Source organism: Tupaia chinensis, unplaced genomic scaffold (genome assembly GCF_000334495.1).
Source record: "Tupaia chinensis unplaced genomic scaffold, TupChi_1.0 Scaffold000160_1, whole genome shotgun sequence".
Lineage (NCBI taxonomy): Eukaryota > Metazoa > Chordata > Mammalia > Scandentia > Tupaiidae > Tupaia > Tupaia belangeri.
Genome location: NW_006159631.1, coordinates 1,083,518 through 1,091,148, shown reverse-complemented (window position 1 = coordinate 1,091,148; position 7,631 = coordinate 1,083,518). Strand labels below are relative to the sequence as shown.

The window sequence follows — 7,631 nt, the reverse complement described above, 5'->3', positions numbered from 1 at the left end:
CAGGACTAAGACTTTACTTAGTTGAGAGGTTATATGTTACTGATCCAGTTTTATTTCTTCTAATGGGTCTATTCAGGTTTTCTGTGTCCTACTGATTCAATCTTGGTATATTATATGTGTCCAGGAATTCATCCATCTCATCCAGGCTTTCTTGTTTTCTTGGGATACAGTCACTCTTAGTATAGTCACTCTTAGTATCCTCTAATGATGTTTTGTATTTCGATTATGTCTGTTGTAATGTTGCCTGTTTCATTGCAAATTTTATTTATCTGGTTCCTTTATCTCTTCTCAATTAGTCTAGCTAATGGTGTGTCAATCTTTTATATCTTTTCAAAGAACCAGCTTTTGCTTTCATTTACTTTTTTTTATTGTTGATAGTTCCAGACTTGTGCCTATCATTAAGTTGCTCATTTTCTTGTTCATTTTTTGTTCTCCTATTTCTGTCTGTCTCTTTTTAGTTTTCCTGGTATAGTACTCCCTTCAGAATTTCTTGAAGAGCTGGTCTGGTGTTGGTAAATTCTTTCAAGTTCGTTTTTTGTTTTGTTTTGTTTTGTTTTAATCTGAGAATGTTTTTACCTTTTCTCTCATTAGAGGGTTAATCTTGCCAGATATAGTAATCTTGGTTGAAATTATTTTTCATTTAACAATTTTAATATATATTCCCATTTTTTCCTTGCTTGCATTGTTTCCAGTGAGAGGGCCAATGTTTGCCTGATGGCATAACCTTTGTAATTTACTTGTCAGTTTTAGTATCTTGTCTTCATCTGTGATTTTAGTCAATCTAGCTATGATGTGCTTTGGGGAGGATCTTCTTGGATTAATTCTATTTTGTTTTCTTTGTATTTATTTGGTCTGGATGTTTCAGTGACTCAGTAAGTTTGGAAAGTTCTTCTAGGATTTCATGGAATAGAATTTCAATACCTGTATTAGTTCCTTCATCTTCTAAGATATCAGTTATTCAAATGTTTGAGCATTTAAAGATGTTTTAGTATTTCTTGTATATTGTCCTCACTTTTTTTGTAATGTTTTGGTGATTTTTTTTCTAGGTCAGAGATTTTGTCTTCTAGATCCAAGATTCAATCTTCTGCATGATTTAATCTGCTTTTAATACTTTTTTTAAGAGGTTTTTGCTATAAGGCGCGTGCACTCGCCAGACAGACAGAGAGAGACAGAGAGACAGAAAGCAAGAAATCACCCCCCAGGGGGGATGGCAGCGCTGCAATCCTTTCTCCTTCATTCTCCTCTCGGGATGTTTGGCAGGCACGCACACGTGCCCAGCGTGAGTTTTAAACCACCGGGTCCAGGACTCAAACCGCAGTCAACTACGTGGGAGTCCAGCAACATAGCCATTGCGTCAACTGCTGGTCCCTGCTTTTAATACTTTTGAGGGAGATTTTGGTTTCCTGTATTATAGCCTTCACCTGTAATAGTTTCATTTGATTCTTTCATGGTGTCTGTTTCTTCTTTCAAATCGAGGAAGGAGTCCTTCATCTCCTGGAGCTTGTTGTCTCTTTTCTCTTGAATCTTCTGTGGTTTGTTTTCCCTTTTCTCTTGCATCTCAGTTATTTTTGTCACTATAAATAATCTGAATTGTTTTTCTGATATTTCCATGAGTTCCATTGTATTGTTTGTAGATAATAAGAAATTGTTCTTTTTCCTTGTGGAAGAGGATTTTTGTTTGGTTGGTTGGTTTCTCGTATTTATTTCTTGTGCCTCTGCACTGGACATCTGATAGATTATATGTTTCATCCTAATTTGTTGGAGTTAATTCTGAGAGTTCAAAATCATGTGGGAGAAGGTGAACCATGATCTCTCTGCTGCTTGTCTCCCTGATTCTCACCCTGCAACCTGCACTATTGTCACTGGAAATGGATATTCCAATAGCCTCCTAGTTTCTTGAAAACAGGTGCACCTGGGAGTGAGCTGCAGGGTTTCGGCTAAGGAAGAAAGTATGTGCACCATGTGAGGAAAAAGTACACGTGCCATGCACTTCAGGAAACTATAAAGTCTGAAAGTGTTCTCTCTCTTTCTTTTTTGTTTTTTGGTAAATAAATTATTTATTAACAGACAAGGCCTACAGACTTATTTCTTCTTGGACACACCCACGGTACTGCCATGATGGCCAGTTGTCTTAGTGTACTGGCCTCAGACCCGAAGGCCCCAGAAGTGGTGCAGCCCTCTATGGGCCCGTATCTTCTTCAGTCTCTCCAGGTCTTCACGCAGCTTGTTGTCCAGACCATTGGCCAGGACCTGGCTGTATTTTCCATCCTTTACATCTTTCTGCATGTTCAAGAACCAATCTGGAATCTTGTACTGGCATGGATTCTGTATAATAGTGATGACACATTCTGCCTCATCCTCAGTGAGCTCTCCTGCCCTCTTGGTGAGGTCAATGTCTGCTTTCCTCAGCACCACAGAGCATATCTTTGCCCCACAGCTTTAATGGCAGTGATGGCTAAGGCTATTTTCCACCGCCCATTGATGTTGGTATTGAGTACTTGCAAAATATGCTGGAACTTCTCAAGGATTACTAGAGACATGGTGGCGGCACAAGCAGTGGTGTGCAGGCCTGTGGAAGAGCCTGAAAGTGTTCTTAAATGGGCAAAAGGCAGTTAGATGTCTAAAACAATCTCCTGATTCAGTGTTCTCACTGGCAGCCACCCTGCCAGGGATAATGGGAGAGGAGGGAGCTGAAAAAGGGAAGATCTGGACACTTGGAAAAGGCCTGGAGATAGTGGAGGTCCCAAGGTGATCTCTGGCCTCAGTAGTTTTTTCTAGCTGCTTCTGCTGCTCAGATGCTGGAGATAATGGCAGAGGAGAGAGCTGGAAATGGAAGAATCTGGGTTCCTGGACCGATTGTAGGTTTTTTTTTTTTTAAGTATTACTGCAAAATTGAATTTTGAGTGGGACCAGCAGTTGGCCTAATGGCTATATTGTTCGATTCCCATGTAGTCAACCATGGTTCGAGTCCCAGACCCAGTGGCTTAAACTTACACTGGGTGCATGTGCGTGTGTGCCCAAGATCCTGAGAGGAGAATAGAGGAGAAGGGATTGCAGTGTGGCCATTCCCCCTGGGGAGTGATTTCTCTCTTTCTCTCTCTCTTTCTGGTGAGCACATGTGCCCTATAGCTTAAATCTCTCAAAAAAAAATGGACTTTTTGGTGTATAGTTATATGAATTTTTGACATGTATAGATAAGTGTAACTATCACCATAATTAGAAATTTGAGTAATTACACCATCACCACACCTAATCACTGGCACTCACTGATCTGTATATATGTATTTATCCTAACCCCATCCCCTGGAGATTCATCTTGGTTGTTGAGTCTATCAGTACTATTGGTTTTATTGCTGAGTAGTATTCTTGATATGAATGTATCACAGTTTGTTCAAAATTCATTGTTAAAGGAAATTAAGGTTGTATCTAGCTATTGTTTCTTATAAATAAAACCACTATGAGCACCCATGTAGAAGCTTTTGTATGAACATAGTTCTCATTCTTTATCGAACATATCTTTAATCATGAGATTTTTTTGGACTATGGCAGTAATGGGATATTTAACTCTATAAGGAACTGACAATCTGTTTTCCAGGGTGACATTCCCATTTTACATTTCAGTAATAATATACGAGTGATCCAATTAATCCACATCCTCACAAGCATTTGCCATTATTGTTAATTTTAATATTTTAGGCATTCTGTCAGATATGTGATATCTCATTGTGATTTTTATTTGCATTTTTCTGATGGATAATAATATAGACAACTTTTGATGGGCTTATTTGTCACTTTTACATCATCTTTAGAAAAGTGTATGTTCAAATATTTTTGCCTACTTTTATTTGGGTTGTATGTATTTTATATTGTTAGTTTGAAAGTTCTTTGTGTATTCTGGATACAAGAGTAAAGGCATGTCTACTATGACCAGGTCAGGACCCTCTGAGGAAGTTATATTTAGGTTGGATACTTGAATGTTACAGAAGAATCTGACATATTAATAGAATTATAAGACAGTTTTAACTGTGCTGTAAATTCCTTGAGACAGAAATTATCTCAGTGTGTTTGAAGAATAAGAAGATGGTATGGCTATAGCATACCGAGAAAAATGGACAGTAAACATTGAGTTTGGAGGGGTGAACTAGGATCAGTGAGATTGTGTGGAACCTTGCAAGCCATGATAGGAAATTTTGATTTTACTTGAATAGAAATGAGAAGCTGTTAGAGAGGCATGGCATGATCTGTTTTGTATTTTTAAAATATTACATTTGTTTCCATGAGGAGCATGATTTATGGAAGAGAACAGACAGGTGGCTACTGTAGCTGTCTAGGTGACAAAATATGATGGGGTAAGCTAGAGTGGTATATTATTCCATTTGTTGTTGTCCTTGCTATAACTAAATGGTACAGACTGGATAATTTAATGAGATGATGGTTCTGGAGGTCCAAGGTTGAGGTGCCACATCTGGTGAGGGCCTTCTTGCCAGTGAAGAGTCTGCAGAGTTCAGAGGCAGCACAAGAGCATCACATGGTGATAGGACTAGAGTATGTTTTAACTCGAGTCTCTCTCTCCCATTTTATAAAGTCACTAATATTTACTTGTGGGAGGACCACCGGGTAAACTTATCTAATTCTAATTACCTCCCAAAAGCCCCACTCCTTAATACCATAGTTTGATTAAGTTTTCACTCTCTTAATACCATCACAATGGCAACCAAATTTCAACACATGAATTTTGGGGGGATATGTTAAAACCATAGCTGGTGATAATCAAAGGAAATGGGTAAAAGTGAATAGATGTGGAATATATTCTTTAAATAGATCACTCAGATCGTATTGGATATGAGATATGAGGGAGTGAGAAGAATCAGAGAGTGCCAGAAAGTGGCATGGAGGTTAAGGCAGCTGTATTTCATATCTCATATTCAAACCACTATGTTTGGAATCTTGGACCCAAAGACTTTAAAACACACTAGGCATATCTGTATATGTGCCCAAAGGTTTGATGGGAAAATAGAGAAGGATTTCAGCATGGCCATCTCCCATGGGGGGCGAGTTTTCACTGTCTTCCCCCCCCCCATAGGTATATACCCTGTAACAAACAAGCAAACAAAAAAGCAAATGTAACTCCTGAGTTTTTGGCTTGAAAAAAATGTTAACATTGCTTACTAAGATAAAAAAGACTAAAAGAGGAAAAGATTTGGTAGAGAAATCAAAGATTTTTGGGATAAGTTATGTTTGAAATGAAAATTAGAAACATAGAAATGTCAAGTGGGCGATTTCATAAAGGAGGTTGAAGCTCATTGGAAAAGTTGGAGAGCAGTCCAGATAAAGAGAAGAGCATGATCAAAGTTATAGAGCTATAAGAGTATGGGGGTGTCCAGTGGTGAAGAAGTTTGGTTAGTTTATATTTTGAAGAAATAGGAAGAACAGAGACGTGGTTGAAAAGGTAGACCATGGCTAAGTTAGAAAAGATGCTTGAGTGAAGTGTTTGTTGTTTTTTTTAAGTGTTAGGAAATCATTATAAGTGTTTGGACAGAGGATTGACTTAAAAAAGAGAGGTCTGGGAAGGTTAATGTAGCATAGCTAAAGCAATTTTAAAAAGAAAGACAAAGTTGGAGAACTCACAGTTACTATAATACATAATGGTGTAAATGCATTGTTTTATGGTTCTGGAGGTTGTTGTCTAAAATTGTTTGGCAGGACTGCATTCCTTCTTGGGGCTCTAAGGGGAACTTTTTTTTTCCCCCTTTTTTAGATTCTAGAGGCTGCCTGCATTCCTCAGCTTGTGGCCACATCCTCCATATTCAAAACCAGTAGTGTATCATCTTCTAGTCCTTCTTTTGTCGTCTGCCACAGCACTTTTTACACTGACTCCATCTGCCTCCCTCTTTTTTCTTAGAGAGAGAGATTTTTGCTACAGAATGTGTGCACTTACCAGAAAGACAGAGAGAGACAGAGAGACAGAAAGCAAGAAATCATCTCCCAGGGGGGTGGCCACTCCACAATCCCTTCTTCATTCTCCTCTCTTGATTTTGGGCACACATGCACACATGCCCAGTGTGAGTTTTAAGCCACCAGGACTGGGACTTGAACCATGGTCAACTATGTGAGAGTACAGCGATTTAACCATCACACCATCTGCAGTCTCCTGCCTCCCTGTTAACAGACCCTGATCACATTAAGACCACCTTGATAATCCAGGAAAATTTCCTGTCTAAAGATCTTGACCTGATCTTATTGGCAAAGTCCTTTATTTGCCTTAGAAGGCAATTTGTGGTTCCACGGATTAGGGTGTGGATGTCTTTTTTTTTTCTTTTTGCGAAACATGATAATCAAGTCTATGTGATATTGGCCTTAGGGAAAGGCTTATGGATCAATGGTATAGAAGTGAGAATTCAGAAATAAATCTTCACAATTATGATCAACTCATTTTTTTTTCTTTTTTTCTTCTTTTAACTACATTTATTTTTTCGCTGACTTTATTCCCGTGCCATAAGTTTTTGTTTCTTCTGGGATATCTTTTTCTTCAGTGTGACTTCCTCTTCTGATTTAGAAACAATTTGCTCCTTTTCAGTGAGGATAATCTCGATATGGCAGGGGGAGCTCATGTATGGGTTAATCTGCCCATGAACTCTGTACGTAGACAGCGCATCTTGGGTGCCTTGTTCACCTGAATGTGCTCAATGACCAGAGAGAATATACTCTAACCCCTTAAGTTCAACATTACTCTCTGCATTTTTAAGCATGTGCGGCAAAAATTCAGCACTCTTTTTGGGCCACTGACCTTGTGTCCAGACCCACTGTTTAGCCTGGGGACATCTACCAACTCCGCCATTGTAACGACAGAATGGCACACACTGCTTCTGCTAAGTGACACCCTTCAGATATTTGGTGGCTTTTTGGATATACATACCCTTGATGGCCTGGGCAGTTTCATGAGTGTTCTTAAAGTAAACACAAAGATTTGAACCTCTAGACTTGTATGACTTTGTGGGGTTCTCTGGGTCAAGTGAATAGCTAACCATTTTCAAGCGCAGGCTGCTAACGAGAAGAGCTGATCAACTGATTTTCAACAAGAGTGCCAAGAACATTCAATAGAGAGAGAATAGTTTAATCAACAGGTAGTGCTAGACAACTGAATAGTCACATGCAAAACAATGAAATTGAACCCCGACCTCATGACATACAAAAACATCAACTTGGGATCAGCAGATGATGTAATAGTTACATCACTGGACTCCCACATAGTCTACCACGGTTTGAGTTCCAGACCCTGGGGACTTAAAACTCACACCAGGTGCATGTACATGTGTGCCCCAATTCCTGAGAGAAGAATGGAAGAGAAGGGACTGCAGTGTGGCCATCCCCTGGGAGGGGTGGTGATTTCTTGCTTTCTATCTCTCTGTTTCTTTCTGTTTCTCTGGTGAGCACAAGAGCTCAATTGCAAAAACCTCTCTCTAAAGAAAAAAAAAAATCAACTCAAAAAGCACCAAAGGTTTTTAGTTGAAAACTATAGCTATAACTATAAAACATAGAAGAAAACAAAGGAGTAAGTCTTTATACCTTTGGATTAGGCAATGAATAGATACAATACCATAAGAACAAATGACAACATTTTTTTAAAAAAA

The 7,631-nt window shown here is 38.9% G+C and overlaps 1 pseudogene; it reads right to left on the bottom strand.

Moving 5' to 3' along the window:
- Positions 1 to 2,082: 2,082 nt before the first annotated feature.
- Positions 2,083 to 2,540, bottom strand: LOC106734615 (40S ribosomal protein S18 pseudogene; annotated as a pseudogene).
- Positions 2,541 to 7,631: the final 5,091 nt, after the last annotated feature.